The sequence below is a fragment of the Saimiri boliviensis genome, chromosome X (assembly GCF_048565385.1).
Source record: "Saimiri boliviensis isolate mSaiBol1 chromosome X, mSaiBol1.pri, whole genome shotgun sequence".
Taxonomy (NCBI): domain Eukaryota; kingdom Metazoa; phylum Chordata; class Mammalia; order Primates; family Cebidae; genus Saimiri; species Saimiri boliviensis.
Genome location: NC_133470.1, coordinates 122,479,641 through 122,507,221, shown reverse-complemented (window position 1 = coordinate 122,507,221; position 27,581 = coordinate 122,479,641). Strand labels below are relative to the sequence as shown.

Genomic DNA, 27,581 nt, shown 5'->3' with positions numbered 1-27,581 from the left:
AAAATACTTCAGCCATCCACAGCAGAGATGTTTGTGCTTCCCATTCACTCATACATTACTTCAATAGCAGGCAAGCTTTCACACTGGTCACATAAAACACCGACAATGGTTGCCATTCCTGAAAGGTGAGAGTTTGTAGGTGGCAGTTCAATGTTGTGCTCCCTACCAACTTTATTTTTATGAAGCAGGTGGATACACTCTTAGCCATGAAACAGTGTCTGACCCATAGCCCTCAGGAACACTTTTCTTTCTGAATGGTCAATTATTTATTTCACAAACACAGAAAGTACTTTTTATGTACCAGGTACTGTTCTAAATAGTTTACAAATACTAATTTATTTAATCTTCATGACAACCCCAGCAGGTATTTACTAATATTAACTTCATTTTACAGGCAAGAAATGTAGGTCATGGAATTATTAAATAACTTACCTGAGGTCACAATGCTAATAAGTGTTGGGACAGAAATCAAAACCCAGGCAGTTTGATACCAGAGCTTGCCTGCTTGACTACTACATTTATCTGCCTTTTGACTTTCGTCTGCCTTCCACGCTCCAAGCCTACCTCTTTTTCAAGACGAGACCTTGGTCTCTCCTAAGCTCTTGTCTTTCCCGTCATTTTATCTGGCATATTATGTGTGTACATAGTGCAAGATTTGGAGAGGAGGGTAGCTATGTGAAATGGCCCTGCCTAAATGATAAGCTCTCTTTTACTTAGTGCATTTTTGTTCCTGTGCGTTTTGTTGCCAACATTTCTATGATAAAAGTTTTCACTCCAGCTGCTTAATCAATTGATTCTCTGATGGTTAAGAACAGAAAACCTTGTGAGAAATTTGGGCAGTTTTGTTAATTTCTCAGATGTCTATGATTGGCATAGGCTGTGATGGCTGCACTTTGCTGTGCCTCCATTCCAGTGCCTGTATACTTGAGATGAGACCAAATGAGCCCTAGATCACTTCCAACAGCATGATGAGTGGAGGGAGGCTCTTGTTAAAATACAGATTCCTGGGCTCCACTTCTGACTCAACGAATTAGAATTTTAGGTAGGAGAACAAGGAATACACATACTATCAACCTTGTCTTCAATCATTCTGATGCATACCTAAGTTTAAGGTCCACTGCCCCAGAAAGCTTTGTTAATGGCCAGGCTATAGAATTAATATGGAGTTTTTTGAAAAAAATGCAGATTCCCTGGCCCAAACCCTGGAGTGTTTGTGCAATGGTGTACTGGTTGTCAAACCATCACTCTTTTTTTTTTTTTTTTTTTTTTTTGAGACGGAGTTTCGCTCTTGTTACCCAGGCTGGAGTGCAATGGCGCGATCTCGGCTCACCGCAACCTCCGCCTCCTGGGTTCAGGCAATTCTCCTGCCTCAGCCTCCTGAGTAGCTGGGATTACAGGCACGCACCACCATGCCCAGCTAATTTTTTGTATTTTTAGTAGAGACGGGGTTTCACCAGGTTGACCAGGATGGTCTCGATCTCTCGACCTCGTGATCCACCTGCCTCAGCCTCCCAAAGTGCTGGGATTACAGGCTTGAGCCACCGCGCCCGGCCAAACCATCACTCTTAAACAAAAATCTTATTTATAGCAGTTGCCTATTTCCATGGTGTAAATAATTCCACCATAGCTTATTTCAAGCTACATATGTGAAGTCACTGAACTCAGAGTTGGGAAGACAAGTGTACAATTAGTTCTTGCAAGCCAGTACAAGCTGTCACCAGCACCCTGGATGGGCGGATGTGAGAGGGTGTGAGTAGGAAGTTGGCAGTAACATAGGAAGGGGCAGAGCATTGAATGCAAATGTAAGTAACAGAGCTGGAATTTAAACCCAGCTTTTTAAAAACCCAACTCTTTCATACTCAAAAGCTGCGTTTTTCGGCCTTTGTACACACTGCAACCAGTTTCAGGAATATTCTTTCCCTCCAGCTCTGTCTGTGAAAGTTCTGCCCATACTTCAAGGCCTAGCTCAGCTACAACCTGCTTTATGAAGCCTTCCCTGTATCATCTTCCCAATTCCAGCAGATGTGTCTTTTCCCATCACTATGGAATGGGTTATTGGAGAGATATCATTATTTCAGGCATGATCCTTAAGCAGATTTAGTCTTCTTAAAACAAGCGGTTTGGTGAAGAAAAGCATTGGGACATAATGACAAGAACATAGATTTTAAAGTCATATATGAATTCAAATTCCAGCTCCAATATTGATCAGCTATATAGAGAAATAGTCGCCACTCTAAGCCACAGTTTTTATAGATATAAAATCGGATAAGAGCAATGCTGCAGGATCATTGTAAAGATTAATAATTTATGGGAAGTGCCAGGCATTCATTAAATGCCCAACAAATGGTGGATATAATTATTCATGTATTTGCCCTAAAAGACAAATGTCATTCATACTTCACTTCCTCAATTATTTGATATCAAAAGTACAGCCTATAGTGTAGCTTTCCACTTGTCCACCATAAACACCATTCCCCCACCCACCCAACCAAAAAGTCAGCATTTGAGCTTGTCTTTGGTGATTCAGCCTCACCTCAAGCTTTGGTCAGGGCTGCCAACACATGCAGAAGCTGAGTCTTTGGTTGTCCTACATCTCACCAAGCGGCAAATATCTGTCTTGCCTGACATTCACTTGCACCTCTTACCTCACCTTCTTTTTGCTGTCAGGGCTTTGAGTAAATGGGAAGGGATGAATTTAGGATTGAGATGGGGCCTGCATAATATAATACCAGTGTATCAAAATTCACTTTTCCAGCACTTTTTTTGGGAATTAAATTTTTTAAAATTTGAAAAAGTTCTGCTTGAGTGGCAGCCAGCCTCAGTGGGCTATCAAAGTGATGAAGAGGTTGTCAAAAAAACAGCCAATACCAGTCCATCAACTCAGATTTTGGTTCACAGGCAATAAAGAGCCAGGTCTATCTGGAGGTCATAAGCCTAAGCCAGGGTACTCCAAGGTCATTGCTACAGGGTTGGTGTGCCAGTAGATAATCCTACCCTATGTAACTTCATGGTGTCTGAAGTCTTTTCAGAATGGTCTTCGTTAATCTAAGGCATTATTGAAGACTGCTGTTCCAAGTGTAATAGGTCTAGATCGAGCCATTATCAACTGTTAACATCTGTGCAGAAATGAGTCTATTAGGTTAGTCAGTCATTCACTAATACTGAGCAAGATTCAGGCAAATGAGGTTTAAAATTGTGCCGAGGGTAGGTGAATGGGGACTGCTTGCTTATTGGAACTGGGCAAAGGTTAAACACAACACCTAAATAGTAGAGTATGATGGAAGGGAGAATATTGATGTGTGTTTAAAGTCAACTTGGCCCTTTATAAATGGAGATGTTGTGGCTCAGGAGACAAACTCTCCAGATTTTGCCATCTTGCCTCAGGCTGATATTGGGTTCCGGGCTCAGAACAGCTCCTTGAATTTCCAAGCTGCAAGTGATTGGCCTGCACTGAAAAACAGTAGATAATGGTATCACAATATTTGGACATACTTGTATGTACTTGCTGACAGGCCAGGGACTGAGGGCATTACTGAGCTGTATATCAACAGACCTTTTCAATGCTCACTCTCCCTACCTGTGGATGCTTGCTGGGACCCTGGGGGATATCACAGAATCAGAAATAAGGATTTCAGTTAAATAAAAAAAAGGTAGTGAAGAACCCTTTTCCTGGAAGCCCCCAGTTGAAGAGAGTGGTAGCTAATGACGGCAGCTACCGAGGATCATAACTGTCTTTGGTTTTACTTCATCCCTGCCATACCTACAAGTTCAAAGGAATCATTCTTATTTTAATTGTAATACAGTGAAGTCTATGACACATGTGGGATTATTCTTCCTTTTTAAAATTTTAAAAATTTTAATTGGCAAAATCATATGTATTCAAGGTGTACAGCGTGATGACATGTGAAATGATAACCACAGTCAAATTAATCAACACATACATCATCATACATATTGACCTGTTTTGTGTGTGTGGTGAGAACACTTAAAATCTGCTCTCTTATCAAATTTCCAGTATGTGATACAGTGTTAACTATAATTACCATGCTGTGCATTAAATCCCCAGAACTTATTCATTAGATAACTGCAAGTGTGTATGCTTTGATCAACATCTCCATCTCCGTATTTCCCCTACACCTTAGCCTGTGGCAACCACAGTTCTATTCTCTGTTTTTATGACTTTGTTTTGTTTTATTTTAGATTCCACATATAGGTGAGATCACATAGTATTTGTCTTTCTGTGTCTGGCTTATTTCAGTTAGCAAGATGTGTTTTTGTCTCCATATAATTCTAATTTTGTCTCAGCAAGATCTGATTAGCTGAGAATTATCTCAAGAAAAATTCACATCAATTTACTAAAGCCAAGCTGCTACACCCAGAGTCTTCTTCCACTGACTTCCTAATAAAGATAAAACACCAGACATCAAAACCTATATGAGGTGAGTGAAGCTTGATATTTATGCCAAAAAAGATGTCCCCTCTAGGGAAAAAAAATGCCTCCTTAAGTATTCAAGATCATTAATCCTCATTTGTCCCATGAATTATCTTTTCTACTCCTATCCAGTCTCTTGAAGGATGGTGTTTTATTATGGTCCCCCTGTTTGAGGGGCTCAGTCATTGTTTTTCACTCAATAAAAAAAAATGTTTTTTGAGATGGAGTTTCACTCTTGTTGCCCAGGCTGGAGTGCAATGGCTTGGCTCACTGCAACCTCTGCCTCCTGAGTTCAAGTGATTCTCCTGCCTCAGCCTCCCAAGTAGCTGGGGTTACAGGCATGTACCACCACACCCAGCTAATTTTGTACTTTTAGAAGAGATGGCATTTCACCATGTTGGTCAGGCTCATCTCAAACTCCTGACCTCAGGTGATCTATCAACCTCAGCCTCCAAAAGTGCTGGGATTGCAGGCATGAGCCACCATACCTGGCCTTCTACTCAATACGTTTTTACTGAGCTTTTATGTACTAGGCACTCTGCCAGGCATAGAGGCTGAAAACATGTATTATTATAATAGTTACCCTTCACTGAGTACTGACTATATGCCAGGTACTTTAAATGTATTATCTTTTAAATCCTCCCAACAGCCCTATGCAGATAGGTACTATTATCACCCCCACTTCACAGATCAGGAAATCGATGCACAGAGAGATTAAGCACCTTTCTCATGATCGTAAGTGTCGAAGTAGAACTTTAAACCTACTTTTCTCTAGCACTTGAGTCAAAGCTCTCATTGTATCATGTATATTATTGTGATGAAGACTTTGCCGTGTTTCATGTGATTGTCACAGAAAACAGTATAAGGCAGGAGTGTCCAATATTTTGGCTTCTCTGGGCCATATTGGAAGATGAATTGTTTGGGGCCTCACATAAAATACACTAACAACTAAAGATAACTGTTGAGCTAAAATTAATCACACACATAAAAATCTCATAATGGTTTAAGACAGTTTGCGAATTTGTGTTACCAATTCATAAGCAAGGCTTCTGTAAGGTAAATAATTACCTTGTTATTGTCTCCATTTTACAGAAGAGAAAACAGATTGAGAAGGATTATGTGGCTTTTCTGAGGTTATGTGAGGTATAAGTGGTAGAATTGGGATTTAAGCCCTGATCCTCTAACTTCAGTGCACATGTGCTTCATTACTGTGTTCCACTGCTCCATATGAGTAATCTATGATCATTACATGGGCATAAAAAGGCAAATAAGACATATTAATGACAACAACTAGAACCAGAAGCCCATGTAGATGAGCTTGGGGTTGGCAGGTATTTTAATTCAAGTGGACAAGTGACGTTACCTGAGACAGGGAGCAAAAATCTTAGGTTAAGATGCAGGAGGCAAAACCCAGAAATGTCAGCTAAGGCAGGCAGTAGCACAGCTCCCCTCAGCAAAGAGATGTATCTGGTATCCCCACAGAAGTCCGGAGATCTGGGTCTTAGTCTAAGCCCTACCTTCACCTTTCTGGGTGATAGTGGGCAAGTTAGGTCTCTTCTTAGAGTGTTCATATATAAAGGTATAATTGGAGTTCTTGCTCTGTTTATCTTATAGGGATGTAAGAATAAGAATAAGATGTTGTGAGGATAGAAGAAAACGGTGTATATCAAAATGCTGTTCAAATGTTTCTATTTTTATTAAATTGTTTTTTGAAGTTATTAGATCAATTTTCTATATTTTTTGCATCATAGAGCACAGCTTGTTTGACTCTTGGTGATTGTCTGACCCAAATGGAATTACCAGTTGCCTTTAGACATACCTAAAAATGAGAGTCAACCATTATTCAGCAGGTATCTCCCTGGGATCTCGTGCTGAGTGTTCTGGACATAAGACAGACCTGACTTTCAATCACTTTTACTATAGGCTTTAGTTTTTCAATTTGCCCATTTGGTTATAGCAGAAGAGACTGGAGTGGGCTTTCCTGAATTTGACAGAAAATTTCCCTTTTCATTGCTTTTTGGAGTGTTAGCTGTAATTTTTCTTACCTCTCAGCCCAAGTTAAAAGTTTTAGGAGACAGGAAACTTTCCTAGAAGCTTCATTCCCCACCCCAAGCCCTAGCTTCCCCACTTCTTGAGGGGAGTTGAGCTAAGGCCAAATATCCTTACCCTATTTTGGATCTAATTCAGAACAGGGGGATAGTGATGGTATTACAGCTACCATCGCTCTTCATAAAGCAGTATGAAGGATATTCAGCCAGTAATACAGTTCTCAGCTTCTTGTAGATCAAGAAACAGTAATAGCACAGTAGGATTAAATCATCCCTTTGAATTTAGAAGAACATTCATGCATCGTGGTCGGCATAAAGGGGAGAACAGGCTTCATTCCCTCTTCCCACTTGTCATCTCAGTCATTCACTAACCATACACCTACCAACAGGGTGTAAACTTGTGGAAAGGTCACAATGGGCCTAGTTGAACATGTGGCAGAAAGGAAGCTCAAGAAAACAACTTTCATTGTATTTATAATATCCATCTCTTCCAAATTGCTATAATATCTATCTCTTCCAAATTGGTCAGTTGATTTATCACATGGTTGTATCTGAGTTGAACCTGTATTTTGGTCTGTGGCTTTTTCATGCTAGAGAGAGCACAGAATAAATCTCAACACATTTTTTTCTGCCCCTGAGTCAATGGACTTTTAAGCTGAGTCCTATTATAGCCTTTGAGGTGAAGAGAGGACCTTCTATTCTCGGTCTAGCCATGACTGAACTCCTGGACACCTTGTTGGGAGTCAGCTATTTGTTACTGAAAAAAGAGAAGCAAAAGCAATGTTTTTGGACTTTAAAAGTCTTTCTATTTTAACTCGAAAACTTTTATTTTATTTAATGGAAGATTTTCTCAACAATCATGATGACCCATTGCTTGTGACTTTGGAGTTAGATGAAACCCTTATTGGCTACATAACATTGGGTGACATACCTAATCTTTCTGAGCTGTAGTGTTTGTTTTGCTTTGTCTAACAGAGTTGTAGTGCCTCCCTCACAGATATGCAATGAGGATTAAGTGCATACATAAAACAAACAGCATAGTGCCCTGCCACACAATCCATAGTGCCCTGCTACTTTGGATTGAGCCCCAAAAGTAGATATATAACAAGTACCAATTCCCTGTCTGTTTTTGCATTGTTTGGCAAAGTGACATGGATGCTAATTTGCCGTAAAAACAAAAATAAAAATAAAAATTTTCTGCAACAGATAGTAAATGGTTGGCTTATTAATCAAACACAATCTTTATCTTCTGTAGCTTAAAGTCAAGATTGTCACCTTATACACTCTTATCTCCTTGTTTCTTCTGTTGGGTGATCAGCCCTGTGCAAGTAGGTTATGGCCTTGGAAAGGAGAAACCAGCTAGTCTAAAAACCAAACCTGGATCATTATAAAATAGTCAAATTTCCTGGGAGTGTAGGCCATATCCCTGCACTGCAATGGCACCATCATTAACTCTATATATTCCTGGGGACTAGGAGGCCCTGGCTTTGGCATCTAAATATCAAAGTGCTATCTCCATAATTATGATCAGCTCCAGAACCAGTGGTCGACTTGCCAAGGTTTGAGATATTGGCAAGTTGTACTTGGGGCAAGGACTACAAGCCATGAGTCATACTTGAATCCCACCCACCCACCTGTACTCATTCCGTCCTTTCCTCTGTCTTTGCCAGAGCAAATGTGTGGCTGTAGAGAAGCCAGGTTGATGGGCTTCTTTTTATACTCCACAAAATCTGATTTTGAATTTCTACTTCAAGCAGGTGGCATCAACATCATTCCCCTCCCAGGAAAATGAAAGCCTGAATGACTTGATTTTATCACTTTCAAACAATTTCATTATGATTAGTTTGTCTTTAATGGAGCATAAAAGGGGACAAGCGCACAGTAGTGCACTTATAATTCTGGTCTGATGACTGCTCTATTCACCCTGGCCTTGAGGTTTGGCTAGTATTTATCAAGTGGGAGGGTAGATTTGGCTTATTAAGTGTGTTTGGGGCTTCTGCTCTTAGAGCTTATGCTTCCAACTTTCCTGTATTTGGGATCCAGGTGGCTTTCCTTCCCTTTTTATACCCCAAATTGTTTCTGGCAGCAAAACAGAAATATCATCAAGGGATGCTCATAGAATTACTTGCCACAGATGGTATCAAACTCAAATGAATAGGCATTTCATTTTTTGGCTTCTTTAAGACTCACCTCTTATCCTTTGCAATCCTGATATCAATGGATGCAGTCAAAGAAAGATGGCAAAAAGCTACCATAGGCCAAAATACAGCCTTCTTTATGGAAGGTGGGATGACCACATCCCAATATGAGTCAAACTTGAGCCTAGAGTCTACTTGATAAAGGGTAATGGATTTGGTTTCTAGATGTGATGCTCTGTGCTGCCTATGCTAAGTTCCCAGAATGCCTTTGTACTTTATAGTAGCCATGTTCCTTTGGTTTGGGCCCAAAGCAGTCCCCCTAATCGGCTTCACTGACAGGACTCTTTTCTGCCTTAGAGGGAGCACAGGACTCTGTATATGTCTTTTGTGAAGACAGTGTTTGACCACACAGCATCAGGTGGGATTGAGCCCCAAAAGTATAAAACGCTTCTCGAATTATTGGGGAATATCTTTTTAGCTTTTCCGACTTAAGCACAAGTATAAATATTAGTTGTATCTAATAAAAATGCCCTACCAATTCAGAACTCTTTAAGGTCTAGCCAACCCCTCAGTGAAAAATTGGGCCTGGCACCCTTCCCAGAAGGTCAACAGACTGGCTTTTTTGGTGCATCAAGGTAAGAGCCATTCCTGAGTCAAGGATTCTGATTTTGTTCCCATTCTGTCTTTGGTTGTTAAAATCTGAGAAATAGTATCATGAATATATTGGGAAATCTCAGCTCCCAAGAGTCTACTCAGAGTAAGGCTAAGGAAATGATCCATTATAGAGCTGTAAATGTTTGTGTAATAGCTTCTTATAAATATTCATATGGACTCATGTATCCCAGGTGGTACCAAATGTTTTTGGCAACCAAGAAAGCTACTGCTTTGGAGGTGGAGTGGGAAAAAGTTGAAGAGAGGAGGGAAAGTGTGAAACAATTGAGACTGCAAAGTTGGCCCAAGTGCCAGAGAGGGAAAGAGAATGATTCGAATGAACATACCAGCTCACCTATCAGCTTATTTTTGCCTAATTTTGATGAATTGGTTCAGGAAACCCAATGTCACAACAGCCTTCTCTCAAATGTGGTTTGCCTCTTCCTATTTACATGATCTAAATGAATGATGGAATCTTTACAAGCCCTAGTTTCCCGTTTAAAAATTGAGAAGACTTTAATCCATCTGGAATTAATTTTAGTGTAAGATGTCAGGAAGGGGTCCAGTTTCTGCTTTCTGCACATGGCTAGCCAGTTTTCCCAATACCATTTATTAAACAGGGAATACTTTCCCCATTGCTTGTTTTTGTCAGGTTTGTCAAAGATCCAATGGTTGTAGATATGTTGTGTTGCTGCCGAGGCCTCTGTTCTGTTCCATTGGTCTCTATCTCTGTTTTGGTACCAGTACCATGCTGTTTTGATTACTGTAGCCTTGTAGTATAGTTGGAAGTCCAGTAGTGTGATGTCTCCCACTTTGTTCTTTGGCTTAGAATTGACTTGGCTATGCAGACTCTCTTTTGGTTTCATATGAAGTTTAAGGTGTTTTTTCCAGTTCTGTGAAGAAGGTCATTGGTAGCTTGATGGGGATAGTGTTGAATCTATAAATTACTTTGGGCAGTATGGCCATTTTCATGATATTGATTCTTCCTAACCATGAACATGGAATGTTTCTCCATCTGTTTGTGTCCTCTCTTATTTTGTTGAGCAGTGGTTTGTAGTTTTCCTTGAGAGGTCCTTTACATTCCTTGTTAGTTGTATTCCTAGGTATTTTATTCTCTTTGTAGCAATTGCGAATGGCAGTTCGTTATTGATTTGGCTCTCTTTAAGTCTGTTATTGGTGTATAGGAATGCTTGTGATTTTTGCACACTGATTTTGTATCCTGAGACTTTGATGAAGTTGCTTATCAGTTTCAGGAGATTTTGGGCTGGTACAATGGGGTCTTCTAGATATACAATCATGTCATCTGCAAATAGAGACAATTTGACTTCCTCCTTTCCTATTTGAATACCCTTTATTTCTTTTTCTTGCCTGATTGCTCTGGCTAGAATTTCCAGTACTATATTGAATAGGAGTGGTGAGAGAGGGCATCCTTGTCTAGTGCCAGATTTCAAAGGGCATGCTTCCAGTGTTTGCCCATTCAGTATGATATTGGCTATTGCTTTGTTGTAAATAGCTTTTATTATTTTGAGATACGTTCCATCAATACCTACTTTATTGAGGGTTTTTAGCATAAAGGGCTGCTGAATTTTGTCAAAGGCCTTCTCTGCATCTATTGAGATAATCATGTGGTTTTTGTCTTTGGTTCTGTTTATCTGGTGAATTATGTTTATAGACTTGGTATGTTGAACCAGCCTTGCATCCCCAGGATGAATCCTACTTGATCATGGTGGATAAGCTTTCTGATGTGCTATTGCAATCGGCTTGCCAGTATTTCATTGAAGATTTTTGCATCTATGTTCATCGTGAATATTGGCCTGAAGTTTTCTTTTCTTGTTGAGTCTTTCCTGGGTTTTGGTATCAGGATGATGTTAGTCTCATAAAATGATTTGGGAAGGATTCCCTCTTTTTGGATTATCTGGAATAGTTTCAGAAGGAATGATCCCAGCTCCTCTTTGTATGTCTGGTAGAATTCGGCTGTGAACCCATCTGGACCTGGGCTTTTTTTGGGTGGTAGGCTCTTAATTGCTGCCTCCCCTTCAGACCTTGTTATTGGTGTATTCAGGGTTTCTACTTCTTCCTGGTTTAGGCTTGGGAGGATGCAAGTGTCCAGGAATTTATCCATTTCTTCCAGGTTTACTAGTTTATGTGCATAGAGTTGTTTGTAATAATCTCTGATGATGTTTTAAATTTCTGTGGAATCTGTGTAAATAAGTTCAACCATTGTGGAAGACAGTGTGGTGATTACTCAAGGATCTAGAAACAGAAATTCCATTTGACCCAGCAATCCTATTACTGGGTATATATCCAAAGGATTAAAAATCGTTCTACTATAAGGACACATGCACATGAATGTTCATTGCAGCACAGTTTACAATAGCAAAGACCTGGAACCAACTCAAATGCCCATCAATGATAGACTGGACAGGGAAAATGTGTCACATATACACCATGGAATATTATGCAGCCATCAAAAACGATGAGTTCATGTCCTTTGTAGGGACACGGATGAACCTGGAAACCATAATTCTCAGCAAACCGACATAAGAACAGAAAATTAAACACCACATGTTCTCACTCATAGGTGGGTGTTGAACAATGAGAACACATGGATACAGGGAGGGGAGTACCATACACTGGGGTCTGTTGGGGGGAAATAGGGGCAGGACAGTGTGGGGTGGGGAGTTGGGGGGAGATAGCATGGGGAGAAATGCCAGATATAGGTGACAGGGAGGAAGGCAGCAAATCACACTGCCATGTGTGTACCTATGCAACAATCTTTCATGTTCTTCACATGTACCCCAAAACCTAAAATGCAATTTAAAAAAAGAAAAAGAAAAAAAAATGAGAATAATAATATCTAGCTCACAAGATCATTATCAGGATTAAATGCCTTTTCTTTCTCTTCTCCATGGTACAGTGACTGCTCCTCACTTTCTTAGGTGTATATATATATATATATATATATATATATATATATATATATATATCCCTTTTGGAGAATCCCAAAGGTAGAGAAATTCACAATGTTCAGGTTCAAATCAGGGTCAATATCAAGAATGAGTAGAGACATCAGAGACAAATTGTGGATCAGGACTCATGACTAGGAGGTGGATAAAATAGCAAAGCAATACTGTTCTAAGCAGAATAATGCCTCACTCCACAAAAATATGTCCACATTCTAATCTCTGAAACCTGTAAATATGTTACCTTACATGGCAAAAGGGGCTTTGCACATGTGATTAAGTTAAGCATTTGGAGATGGGGACATTATCCTAGATTATCTGGATAGGATTGATGTTGTCACAAGGGTCCTCATAAGAGAGGGCTAGAGGGTCAAACACTGAATGCAATATGATGACAGAAGCACAGGTTGGAATGGTGCAATTGCTGGCTTTGAAAACGGAAGAGGGTGACAATTCAAGAAAATTAGCCCCTAGAAACAGGAAAAAGCAAGGAAAGGGATTCCCCCTTAGAGTTTCCAGAAAGGAACCAAACAATCCCAGAATTAAATGGCCCCTTGTAAAGCATTCTAGATTTCAGGACAGCCTCCTCTTCTATTGATTAGGACTGACCTTCTGTAGTGTGAGGCTGGCTGCCAAATGGTTTTATTTTGGGGGCAACAAGAAGAGGTACCTTACTCAGAAGAACTCACATTAGAGTTATGGAAGGAAAGTGGTTTCTTGAGGGGGTAAGACAACTAGGTAGTGGCCTATGGAGCAGAATAGTTTGCCACATAGCTACTTCATTTGGACAATTCAAAGGATAAGCAGGGGCTAGCCTTTTGCCCTTGGAATTCTTTGAGGATCAGAGCAGTGACCTTGAGCTTGGTATTTCTTGAAGCTGAATGGCCTCTGAAGGTCAAGTTCACTAGGGAAGTATTGTAGCCAGCAGTGGGGTGAGGAGGAGGGAGCAGATGGCTACTATTTGCTGATTGGCAATTTCTCCAGGAAACAGCTCCTGTATTACTCTAGTTTAAGTATAAAATGAAGAAAACAGATGTTCCTCCCTCCAAGCTTTTACAGCCCAATTTTTAACACCGTATCAAACTTTAAGAAGAAATTAGTCTAAGCATTGCAATAATGGAAGTAAATACTCTATGCACATTTCAATTATAGTTCCTTTTTAATATATTTTATTACTAAGCATTACCTGTATATTATTCAACAATATTTGCTCAGCACCTAGCATAGAGAAGGGACACTTACCACGTTCTTTGTGAATGGATTAAGAGTGATTTATTCAGAGAGCCAAATGATGCTGGCTGAGTCTCAGTGAGGTTGAGGCACGGGGAAAGCTAAAAGTCATAGTCTATTGAAAGAATATGCCATTCTGTTCCAGAGTTAGCAAAGTGGCCCACCTCAGTTGCATAATGACCACTTCTTCAGAGAAAATCCTAGTTCACTAACATGGCTGCTACTACAAAACAAAACAAAACAAAACAAAACAAATGTGTCTTTGTCTTCCATTAAGACATTTAAAAATACTGAAAAGTGCAAAGAACAACACTCCTATCCCTTCAGCTTTGCAATTAACTATTAGCATTTTGACCTATTTGCTTCTAATTTGGTTTTAGACAATATAATATTACTGTTCAGCTGAAGGCCCCTTTGACCACCACCTCAGTCTCCTACCCCTCCACATTAGAGACAAGTCGCATATTTCATATTTTTATGTATATCACCATAAACAATGGATATTGATTTCTGTGTATATGATTTTTATATTTATATAATTGTCCTCATATTTTACTTATTCCATATCTTACTTTTTTCTTCTAGCATTGTTCTTTTAGATTTGCCCATGATTTTGCCCATGATGATTGATACATACAGCTCTAGTTCATTTCTTATGTTCCATCTTAAAACTATGCCCAAATAAATTACTCTGTTCCCCTCTTGAAAGACACTTAGGATGTTTTTACTCTTACAGGTATTACAAAGAGTGCTGGAATGTCCTTCTTTTTTTCTAGATAAGATGGAGCAGCCCCATTTCTCTCCTATTCTCCCTCTTAAAAAGAAAAATCTCTGGATTTAATATAGCAAACAATTATAGGAAGACTATGAAAAGAAAATGAAGAAAGCAGATTGCCTTAGGAAACTGGGGCCCTGAGGAACACCACAACAGTAATTTTTTTTTTTAACCTACTATATATCCCAGATGGGGTGCTGCTACAGCATCCAACCTGGAACCAACAGGCACAGACAAAAAAACTTTTAAAAAGCCCATCCCCACTAACTAAAGCACTGGGAAATAGTGGTCTAAAAACAGAAAATCTGATTGGCAATACCTGCTCTACTATAGCTAACTACTGACAGAAAAGCTATCTCATTCCCCATGGTTTCAGTGGAACCAAGCACTTAAGCAGTGGAAAGAAACTGATCTTCCATCCCATCTTCCCATTTTGCAGAAGCAGATGACTATGCTCCCGTCTCTCCACTGGGAAACAGGTCTTCTACCTTGCCCCCACCTAGTGAAAGGTGGTCCTACTCTGAGTCTCCCACTTAGATGGTATTGATGGGCAGAGTGGGGAGCTGATCTTCTACTCTTCCATTCTTCTATCCCATCACCACCTATTCCCCAAAACAGGTAATATTTTGGTTTCCTCCCTGGCCTGGGATGATGTTGGCAGGGCTAAAAGGGAACTTATTTTTTGTCTCCCTACCCAGCAGAAGCAGGTGGCACTCAGAGTCCCTGTCAGGGTAGTGTCAGTGAGTGGGGAGGTGGGCGTCTACCCCTGCCTAATATCAATAAGGTGTGATAAAGAGGAACAAGGTGGACCTAGCAGGCATTTCCACCCACCCCACAGAAGTAGGGCCCAGTAGGAATCTGGGTCTTCATTCCTACTCAGCAACCAAGAGACTGAATGACGAGGTATAGGGCAAGGCAAGTGGGAATTCTGCTTTTTGCCTTCCTGGTGTCAGCTTGGTCTACAGAAGAGCTGAACTTCCAACGCACGTGGAAGCAACAAGGCAGAACATGGCGGTACAAGGTGGTAAGAACTGACACTCAGTGTCAGCAGGACCCAGTGGGGTGCTGAGCTGACACAACCACTTAGTATGAATTGGTGCCCCATATTCACAAGGAAGATGTCACCAAAAAAGGAGCCGAATTACCACTCCACCATCTACAATAGGGTGGTATTATTTAGCCTTCACTTTTGCCAGGGTAACATTAACAGGCACACACAGAAACTGAACGACCGTTTACACCCGTATCTGTATTCTACACTTAAACATTGTGATTGCGTGCTATAAAGAAGGTTAAATAAGATCCAGAACCTTACAGAATGATACCTAAATATCCCAGGATACAACTGACAATCACTTATTATACCAAGAACCAGGAAAAGTATAACTTGAATAAGAAAAGATAATCAACAAGCATCAACAATGAGATGATTTAGATATTGAAATTATCTGGATTTTAAGGTAGCAATCACAAAAATGCTTCAATGAGCATTAACCAACATTTCTAAAACAAATGAAAAATATTTCAACAAAGAATTTTAAAATATAAAGGAGAACCAAAGGGATATTATAAAACTGAAAAATACAATACTTCCAATTTAAAAAACAAAAGCTCCCTGGCCAGGTACAGCAGAAGACTGGTGATTAGACACGGAATAATCAGTAGACTCAGAGACAGATTAATGGAAATTGTTCAATGTGAACAACAAAGAAGAAAGTAGGCTGAAAAAAAATATAAAATGAACAGAGCCTCAGGGAATGTACAGTAACAAAAGATCTAACATTTGTGTTATTGGAGTCTTGGAAAGAGAGAAGAAGGAATGGAGGCTGAAAAAAATTATTTGAAGAAATAGTAATGCATCATAGCTCAGCCTGGTCTGCCTTAAATGTGCTCAGAACTATTACGTTAGCTTACAGTTGGGTAAACTAATCTAATACAAAGCTGATTTTATAAGCAAGTGTTGAGTATCTCATGTGATATATTGAATATTGTACTGAAAGTGAAAAACAGGATGTTTGTATGGGTACTTGAAGTACAGTTTCTACTAAGTGCATATCGCTTTTGTGCCATTATGAAGGTGAAAAAGGGTAAGTTGAAGATCGTTTGTATTTAAAGAGTGGAGAAGGTAAAGCTAAATGGATGTAAGATTTCTTCACCTCACTTCACTCGAAGTGGCAAAACATGGGTGTAAGTAGGTTGTGATATGTTCCATATATATGTATGTGGTAATAGCAAAAGCAACTACTCAAAAAATTACACAAATACATTGTAAATTATATCATTCAAATACATTTAAATAAATCAAAATGGAATTTTGTACAATGTTCGAGTGACCCAAAAGAAGTCCTGCAAAGGGAAACAAAGAAACAAGAAACAGAACAAGCAAAAGCAAAACATAAAATGGCAGACTTAAGCCCTACACATATTACTAATTTCTTGAAGTGTAAATGGTCTAAATACACCATTTAAAAGGCCAAAGTTTTAATTATTCCCTCCAAAAAAAAATGGTACCGATTAATAGTCATTCTGCATTCCCATCCCCTCCCCTATCCCTAGCCCTATACAACTACAAAATGACTTTTTATCTCTATGGATTTGCCTATTTTAGACATTACCCATGAATGGAATCATACAACATACAGTCCTTGGTGAGTGGTTTCTTTCACTGTACATTATGTTTTCAAGGTTCATCTGCGTTGTGGCATATCACCTCATTTTTTTTAAGCTATTATTTATTAGGCCCAAAATGTAATTCCAGGAACTATGATAGGTTCATTCATGATTGGGTGCTTCTTTTGTGTACTTCTCTTCAAAACAATGCTTTGGAGATAAATAAGATTATCTGTATAATAGATGAGGAAAATGAAACTCAGCAAAGTAAAATATTTGCTCAGCATCTCACAGCTAATAAATGGCTAAGCCAGGAATTAAATCCCGATCTGATGCCAAAGCTCATGTTCCTTCCACTATTCCATACCACTTCACAGTCTAAAACAGAATGGATCTGTTCCAGAAGATAATTTGGAATCTTCCCAGTGATCAGTGATAATTATTTTTTAGCATAACAATAGTACTTGGGGGTCCTATTGGCCTCAATTTGAGCTAGTTCCCTTGGGAACAGGAAGGACTGGTTTCCTCCAACTGTAAAAGCTGATCTTGCAAAACTGGGCATATCTTGTAGAATCTCCCATATTTTTCGTTTGTGGCCAGTTCTGCTACATGTAAACAGATTTGGCTAATATTATTCCCCATCTACACCAAAGGGGTTAACTGGCTTCAAATCTTTGAGTTTTTAGACAAAAGAAATATATGTTAACTTTATACTATAGTTGGAAGTGATTTATCTAGTTTTTAATGCGTAATCAATGTAAGTGGAAGACATTGCTTGTTTACTACAGATAGCTATAATTATTTCCAAGAGAAACTTGAAATTTCCAGAGAAATTTGGTGTTTCCTTCTGTAGATTCTTTCTATAGTATCTTAAAAAAAAATCTACTTTTCTTTAGTGGTGAAAAGAGCATTTTAAAATTTTCTCTCAGAGACTTGAGAGCAGAAAATTTGTTGAGCAAATAATGTGCAGTTGGGAAAAGCAGCTTGGGTAGCCAGATTTTCAGTGGATAATTTGATATTCTTAGACTGTCAGATAGTTTAAGCCATCCAGGTAATTTGCTGCTTTAAACCAAAACACAATTTCCTCTCCAAGCCCCTACAACTTATTTTTGTTGTTTGAAATGTTGCCTTACAATAGCTTTCTCCTTTCAATTCGCCATTCTGCACCATCTGTTAGGAGAGTGCCTATTTTGAATGCAGTGTTCATATACCCTATCATTCTTATAGCTTCTGGAGGAGCCAGGCCACTTGGAGAATGAATCCTGGCATTGGGAAAGAAAAGAAGAAAAGGTGGAACGAGAGTCGTCAATGTATTTCTGTGAAGTAGCTCTTCTGTAGAAGAATAACTGTCTCCTGGTGGTTGAGCAAGGGAAGTGATGCCAAGTTGAAAATAGGCTAGGGTGCAGTGAAAATCAGACCTAAATCAAATAGAAAGTATAAAGGCCAACAGCAATAAGTATCATTATTTTTAGCTGAGTAGAATTCATATCAGAGGTAGAGTCATGAATAAGAACCTAGGTTAGCAATATGATAGCAGGATGGTACTAGAAAATGAGATATAGGTAGCCTAACTTTATTCTGCCTGATGGTCTATTGTTGGCACAGGGTCCCTCCTGGGAGCATCCCTTGTAGATTGAACTCATTTTTGCCTTTAAGGCTTCGGTCAGAGCCCAGCATTCACAAGTGGCTAGGGAGAGAAATAAAGGTGGGTATTTAATAGTTTTAAACGTAGCCCAGTGGGTTAAGGAAACAGTCTTATTTTTTCACATTCCCAATATCAAATGTATCATTTATGGGCACTTGCTGGGGAAAATAGGAAGTGCTGGTTGGTAACAAACCTTGGGTTATACTTATGTAAATTAATACAGATTTGAGGGGACAAGAATGGAGTCCAAAGTGGGATCGTGTGAGTACCTTACTCTTCCATCTGACTATTCATTTGGATCAACTCTGAGATTCAGGCCAAGGGGCTCTGAGTATTGGTGATAGTTAATTTTATGTGTCAACTTGAGTGAGCCATGGAATGCCCAGATATTTGGCTCATCGTTGTTCTGGGTATGTCTGTAAGGGTGTTTCTGGATGAGAGTAACATTTGAACTGGTAGACTGAGTAAAGCAGTTGGCCCTCCCCAGTCGGCATGGGCCTCATTCAATCTGTTGAAAGATAGAATAGCATAAGAAATGGAGTAAGAATTCTTTTTCTTTCTGATTGTCTTCCGCCTTCAGGCTAGGACTCAGGCTGGAACTTACATCATTGGTTTTCCTGATTTTCAGACCTTCAGATTAGGACTGAAACAATCAGCTCTTCTGGGCCTGAACATCTCAGCCTCTATAATTGCATGAGGCAATTACATATATATACACACATACACATATATACATATATATATACATACACATAAATATACATATATATACATACATACATATATATGGTAGGTAACACATAATCAGTCCATTTTTTCTAATGATGACATTCTTGGGAAAACAGAGACGAGTATTCTTACAATCCTCCTGCAAGTGAAAAAAAAAATCCTCTCTGAGTCAACCCACAGCCACCTTTCTTCTGTGTAGTCACAAAGGCCCATGTGTAGGCTTCAAAACTGGATAACAGAAGTGAAGCTGTGTGTTTGTTAATTTATGTTTCAGTCTTGTGCTTGATCAATTGTCTGTTGCTATAGCTGTATGGAACAAAAATCAGCTCTTCTGGCTGAATTGCGTAGCCAACAGATCATTGAGGATGTGATGTAGACCCAGTCTGTGCATCACTTGTGCCTGAAGGATGTACACTGCTCTAAGTGTACACAGGGCAGAGGCTGCATTACTATATTGTGTGAACAGTGTCCAGGACAGTGTCACATATAGACAGGGGCTTAGTAGAGTTATTTGATGAAACAATTGGTAATTTTACTTCTAAATACAGATCTCCTGGGAGAAAGGAGACTAACCAGAAGCACTGTTTTGTTTATATGGCAAAATGCATTTAAAGTGATAAAAGAAAAATGCAATCAGTCATGACAATGTCTGCATTTTCTTAGGGACGGGGAACATTTAGTACCCCAGACAAAGACAGACCTGTAGCTTATTTTATCTCACAGGTCATACATTAGGCGATGATTCTCTTATGTATGTAGTTAGGAACACAAACATGACATTTAAATTATTTTGTGCATATATATTAAAAACAGAAAAGGAATACTTTTTCATTCAAAATCATTATCTTGGCAAAAATATAATGATGATGATGACTATGATGATGGTTATGATAATAATAGCTACCATGTCCTGAGTACTTACTAAGTGCTTGATGTTGTTCTAAGTGCTTTACATGTAACAACTCATTTAGTCCTCAAAAAGATTACCTTCAACTACTTAGCTTCATTTAGGGATGCTCCTTAAGTGCGAAAAATGAAGTATTTTAGGCCTGCACTGCTGAACTTTAAATAGAAATTAAATTCTGTCAATTTTTGCCTACTGTTAAACTATAAAGGATTATATTATTTTCTTTTTTAAAGAAAGTCATGTGTTAGATTTTTGCTTCTTGGAACTTTGGCAAATATCAAACTCTTTCTGTATTTTCTATCCTTGCCTTCTTCCCTCTGCTCATTATTTCCTATTTTTTCATCCCTCTCTTCTTCATTCTTTCCTCAGTGGTCAGATATAGAAACAGGAAAGACATTCTTTATTTGTGGTATGGGCCCTGTTTATATCCTGCAAAAGATAACACTACACAGGCCATTTGAAAACGTTTAGACTACACAGATAATTTTTCAATATTTACAACCTAACAATCTTTAGAATAAATAAATTAGGTTCAGATTTTACCAGATTTTGTATATCAGGTAGTTTTATTTATCTTTGACTATTGCACAGCCTTACATAGATAATATATAATGTGTGTGTGTGTGTGTGTGTGTGTGTGTGTGTGTGTGTGTGTGTGTTAGAATTGAGGATAAAGGATTAGAAGTGACCCCCCCACCCCATTGACATTACAAGCCAGCACTGTACTTCTAAAAGGCTTACAGCCATAGCTCTCAATTTCTTTTCCTGAAATATCTGGTGATGATAAACCCAGGATAAAATAGCTTTTTATTTTAAAGCATATATACAGCTTAATTTTTTTTTTTAAAAAATCCCAATGCGTAAGAGGGAAACAGGTGCACTTTGATTCATAGAATTTACTTGATGAAGCTGTAGTCATTCTAATAACAATGTGTCTTTGAACCTTACAGAAATGAAATACACTGAAGTATGGAAGGTAAGCATCACTTAAAGGACACCCACAGAGACATCAGTCCAAACTATCAGCTACTGTCCTCTTTTTATAAAAGATAAACACAACATCTCTCAGTGAAATTAAATTAATCTAAAAGAACTCTTTTTCAAGTAAACAGGTATATGCTTTCCTACTCTGGCCCAAATTTTTCCAGGTATCCCACAAGGAATCTTACCATTAAATAAAAGTAATAAAGTTTTCTAAAAAGCTTTCTCCTAAGCTGTAAGCTCATTCCTCCCTAAAATCAATCTCCTAACAAGTACTGCTATGATAACATGAGCTTGGGAAGTGTTTGCTTTATCACTTCCAGTGCCAGGTTGATTACTGAAATAAAAGTTAAAGTCTATTTTTAACTACTGTATTTGGAGAGAGTGAGGATGAGAATAATTGAGAGAGAAAGTCTATGAGAGAGAGACGGAGACTGTGAGAGACAGACTCTATATGCATGCATACGACTGTTTGTGAGAATGTGGAGGGTGGAGTCTGAGCACTGGAAATTTATGAAGTAAATAAAGTTTGTCATTAGTATGCTCTGTGCTCCACCTGCTGCGGGTGCCTTTTTTCCCTGCTGGGTCTGCTCCAATTGCTGCCCAAATCCTCTGGCTATAGTGCCCCTATCATACTTGGCCCCATGCATGACCCCTGTCCTAGACATTTATTTCTCCCTGCTTTCTGTCACAATTTGTGTGTTCTGAATCCTGTTAATTAGGTGCCACTTGCTAGCTGATAATGAATGCCTTTCTTGGCTGAAAAACACAGACGTACAGAAAATCAGAGCTGAATGAGAACTGGGCTAAACTTCCCCTTTTATACCTTGGTGATCCTGGATCCCAGGATGGAAAGTACCTCAATCAAAGGCACACAGCTTGCTGATGAGGGCTAACAGTTTACATACACACACCTGCACCTCGCCTCCTATTTTACATGTAATCTTCTGGATTTAATGCTTCAGCCCAAAAGAGTGACTAATGGTGGAATTTTCTGATGCTTGGTATAGAGTAATAGCTATGAAAAGGTTTTGAACCATTTTTTGAGAGACTGTCAGTAGGAAGCCTGTCCTTTTCTACCATGAATTTGGCTCCACCTCTGAGTGGCAATGGTGACTATGTCACCCTAGCTGGTTGCACCTGTCACATGTCTAGGCTGTTTGCCACAGGTACTCCTCTGGTATTTTCTCAGATGGAAGTCAAAGAAGTGGCTGCCTGAGAAGGGATGAGTCTATTGCAAGCTGTTTTCACCATTTCGTTGAGCTCATTTCCATTCCCCCTCTTTTGCAAATCACTAATGTGACTTGCCCACACAAATGGAAAGAAGCAGCTTCAATTAAAAATGCATGAGGCTGTATCCTAAGAAATTCACAGTGGGAAGTCATCCAGGTAGACTCTAGAAAACACAACCATCTTTATGCTTTGCTTCCTATATTCTATTTGGAACTTAATATACCACAAACAGAAAGGCCAAGTTGACTGGTATTATGGACCTGTGAGAGACTTAGAGAGATGGAGTTCATTTTTTCTCAGGCTTCCTTTCTCTCAAAGTGTTCACAGAAGTATGATGCAGTTCTTGGTTCTAATATATTACATTTCAGTGACTTTAGAGTTAGAAATAACCATACAGATTGCCTATGACAGCCTAACTCTTACCAAAGACTCTATTCTTGGCCAAACTTTAGTTAGCCTCCTCTGAGCCCACTTCTTGAATAGGCCTCAATCTTTGCCCATGTTCTAGGTTTGACCTGTCCAGCTCAGTCTTAGAATCCTGCTAAGTTACGCCTCTACGCTTGATATCTGATCAAGTTCCTCATCCCCTAGCCTTAATGTCTAAATTCTTGGCCTGTTACACCAACTTAGCAATAATTCCCCAATCTTTGATGCCTCCTCTTAGTAATTTTCCATCCATTGATCCTCACTCATGCCCTGATCCTTGGCTATAAATCCCCACTTACCCTTGCTATATTTAGAGTTAAGCCCCTTCTCTCTTTCCCAGTGTAAGTGTTTCCAATAAATTCTTCCTTACTATTTTAACAAGTGTTAGAATATCTTTCCTTTTAAAATCCTACTCAGTAGATACATTTTTTTTTTGATACTCCCAATATTAGAATCCCATCTTACTGCATCCCGAATGGACGATATCATAGGTTAAGCTTCCAGTGACAAAAGCTTGTTGCTCTAAAATAGGCCATTCTGTTTAGATGATGTAAAAGATGCGAAAGACAACTACTTACTGGAGAAATCATATTGGTGTCAGACTATCCTTCCTTCGAACCTATCTTCCTTCCTTCTTTCCTTCCCCCTCCCCTCCCCCCTTCCCTGCCTCCCCTTCCGCTCTTCCGTCTCCCCTTCTCCCCTCCCCTCCTCCCCTCCCCTCCCCTCCCCTCCTCTCCTCCTCTCCCCTCCTCCCCTTCCCCCTCCCTCCCTCCCTCCCCTCCCCTTCCCCCTCCCTCCCTCCCCTCCTCCCCTCCATCCTCCCTTCCTCCCTTCCTCCCTTCCTCCCTTTGAGATGGAGTCTCACTCTGTCGCCAGGCTCGATTGCAATGGTGCGTTCTCGGCTCACTGCAACCTCCACCTCTCAGGTTCAAGCGATTCTCTTGCCTCAGCTTCCTGAGTAGCCGGGACTACAGGCACACACCACCATGCCCAGCTATTTTTTGTATTTTTAGTAGAGACGAGGTTTCACGATGTTGACCAGGATGGTCTCAATCTCTTGACCACGTGATCCACCCACTTCAGCCTCCCAAAGTACTGGGATTACAGGCATGAGCCACTGTGCCTGTCCACCTCTTTACTTTCATTCAACGGACATTTTATGAACAGGGAGGGGGGATTAAGAAGTTGTCCTAAGTTGAGGAAATAGGCTATGTGAAATCTCAGAGACAAGGAATAAGAAAGAGGAGAGCATGGTATATGTTAAAAGATAATTTTCAGAAAAAAAGATAGTTATGACTCTCATACAAGTATAAAAATGAATACATGTTAAAGAATTTTTTTTCATGGGATATGAGTGAACTAGGCACATGTTATGACTAGTTCAAAAAAAGAGTCAACACACCATAGTCTTATATGGAGTAAAGGAACATTGAGATTATTTGCAAGTTACACAAAACTTTTTTTTCCACAGGGGTTGGGGAAGTCAAATCACTGCTGGGCAGGATATAACTTATACGTCTCTCAGTTACTTACAACTTAACAAATACTTGCAAAAACCTCAATGACAATGACCAGGGCTAGAATCTGATGATCCAAAAGAGTGTGCTATATAGGATGCATAGTTTTGCATTGAAACACCACATATTTTTCTATACATATTTGAGTAATTTAAAGATAGTCTGTGTGGCTGCAGAAGAGTTCCAAATGGTGAGTGATTTATAAAGAGGTAAGCAAGAGCCAGATTATGAAGGGCTTTGTAAGCTAAACTAAGAAATTCATGCAGGAAAGTAATATGAATAGATTTATGTTTTACAAAGAATATTCTGGCTGCTTTGTTATTGGAGGGACATGACACAATGTATGGAGACCAAATTAGGAGACTGCTATAAACTGGATTCAAATCCTTTTTCTGCATTTACCAGGTATAGGGTTTTAAGTGAAATTACTCAACCTTACTGAGCCTCCATTTCGTCCTCTGGAAAATGGATAATGATACATTCCTTGCAGAACTGCTGTGAGGATTACTATTATGTATGCAATGAGTCTGGCATATAGTAGGCAGGAAATATTTTCATTCCACTCTGTTCCCACCTCACAGCCAAATTGTTAGAACATTTTAATACTGAACCCAAACTTGTTTCCCTTAACCTATTTGATTGTGGAGGTTCCAGTAGTGCTATTTGAAAGAATATAAAATAAATCTAACATCTTTTGCCTTCACATATTTGAAGACTTATCTCTTGTTTCCCTTAAGATTTCCTTTTGGAAACTAATCTTTCTCAGTTACTTCATCAGTTCTTCCTCTGTCTCCTGGACAGTCTCTCTAGATGAGGCAAGTATCTCTCCTAACTTATCGTACACAGAAATGAAATGAACATAATACTCCAGGTATGGCTGAAACAGTATAAAGTGGAAAAATGATATCTCTTGATCTGGATAAGATTTTGTTATATTCCCTAAAATCTCTTTAGTCTTTTAGCAACCATATCATAAGATTGTTTCATCTTAACTTATAATTAACAAAAATGCCCAGATATGATTCATATAAATACCTGTTTGAGTGAGTTCTTCATTCAGAGCATATGCAATGATATTTTTAACTTAAAGATAGTATATTATTTTGTCCAGTAAATTCCATTTCTGTTTATTTTCGACTAGCTTTCTAGCTTTAAAATGTATATAAAATGTTGTATTTATTTGTTCAAACATGAAATGGCATAACAATGAACAATAAGCTTTCCTCCATTGAGATATTCTCATAGTCACTTTGCCTTAAAGGAACCGTTGTTGTCATTTTCTCATAAATCCTTTCAAAAATATTATATTTATATGCAATTAAATGTACAATTAGAAATAAAAATGATTGCGTACTACATACACTGGTCTGCACATTGTTTTTTACACTTAATAATTCCAGTGTAATATAAGCTCTAAAAGGACATAAATTTCTATGTTTTTCAGCAGCTAGAAAAAAATCTGACACAGAGGCTCCATAAATATTTGTTGAATACTGAACAGTGTCTTTGGACAAGAAAATATTTTGTTTGAATCGTATTATATTAATGTGGAAAGATTATATTCTGTGATACTGATTTTCTCGCCCATGAATATACCGCAAGAACATTTACATTTCTCCCTCTGTTTAGGTTTTGTTTTATGCTTCTAATAATATTTTATAACTGTCTTCATAAAAGACTTACACTTCTGTTGTTAGATATATTGTTTAGTCTATGTGGTATTTTGTACCACGTGGACAAAAGACTATATTTGGTATTGTGAATAGTATCGATATTTGTTATTTTACTTTTGAATTGTTTATTGCCAATGTATAAGAATACAATCTTTGCACATTAATTGTATATCCAGCAATCTTTTAGTTTTAAAAGCTTGTAGTTTCTCTTGAGCTTTCTGTGTAGACAATCAAGTAATCGCCAAATAATGTCAATTTCATTTTTTTCTTCTTTGTAATGACATATTTGATTTCATCATCTTGTTTGCGTTGGCAAGATTTTCCAAAAAAAGTATTAGCAGGAAATCTTTATTCTTTACTTTAATGCAAACATTTCGACGATATTACCCATCTGTTTGCAGTTGTTACACATTTTCTGGTAGTGAAATTGGCTCCAGGTAGTTCCGCAGCCTGGAGCAGAACATTCATCTGCCTGCTGCACTGCTTTCCCGGTTTGACCTCCTCTGACTGTGACAATGACCTACGGTTGGCCCAGCACATAACCTACGTGCACCAGCACAGCCGGCAGCCCCCCTCCAAGTTTGAACCTCTGGACATGAAGCTCATGAGGTGTTACATAGCCATGTGCCCAGAGAAACAGCCCACGGTGCCAGAGTCTCTGGCTGACTACATCACGGCAGCATACGTGGAGATGAGGCGCGAGGCTTAGGCTAGTAAGGATGCCACCTATACTTCTGCTCAGACCCTGCTGGCAATACTGCGCCTTTCCACTGCTCTGGCGCGTCTGCGAATGGTGGACGTGATGGAAAAGGAAGATGTGAATGAAGCCATCAGGCTAATGGAGATGTCAAAAGACTCACTTCTAGGCGACAAGGGGCAGACAGCTAGGACTCAGAGACCAGCAGATGTGACATTTGCCACTGTCCATGAACTAGTCTCAGGGGGCCGAAGCGTCTGGTTCTCTGAGGCAGAGCAGTGCTGCATATCTCGGGGCATCACGCCTGCTCAGTTCCAGGCAGCTCTGGATGAGTATGAGGAGCTCAATGTCTGGCAGGTCAATGCTTCCCGGACGCTTATCACTTTTGTCTGATTCCAGCCCGCTTGCGACCCTGGGTCCGCTCGTTCCATGCTGGCCTGCCCCTTGGGAAGGGGCGATGATACCACTGAGGGGAAGGAAGAGCCTCTGTTTCATGCTGCACTTACTCCTTTTGCCAATAAAGTGTTTGTAGATTGAAAAAACAAAAAAAGGAAGCTTCTATGCTACTTCCTCCTCCTCTGCACACTCCTCAAACTCCTCCTCCTCAGCTGTGCTGTCTTGGTATTGCTGGTATTCTGACACCAGGTCATTCAGGTTGCTCTCAGCCTCGGTGAACTCCATCTCATCCATGCCCTCGCCCGTGTATCAGTGCAGGAAAGCCTTGCACCTGAACATAGCTGTAAACTGTTCAGAGATGCGTTTGAAGAGCTCTTGGATCGCTGTGTTGTTACCAGTAAAGGTGGCCGACATTTTTAGCCCCTGGGGTGGGAAGTCACAGACGTCGGTTTTCACGTTGTGAGGGAGCCATTCAGCAAAGTAGCTGCTGTTCTTATTTTGAATGTTGAACATTTGCTCATCCACCTCCC

General features: G+C 39.5%; 1 pseudogene; it reads left to right on the top strand.

Annotated features, from left to right (window-relative positions):
- Nucleotides 1–15,132: 15,132 nt before the first annotated feature.
- LOC101050259 (DNA replication licensing factor MCM7 pseudogene) lies at nucleotides 15,133–27,130 on the top strand (annotated as a pseudogene).
- Nucleotides 27,131–27,581: the final 451 nt, after the last annotated feature.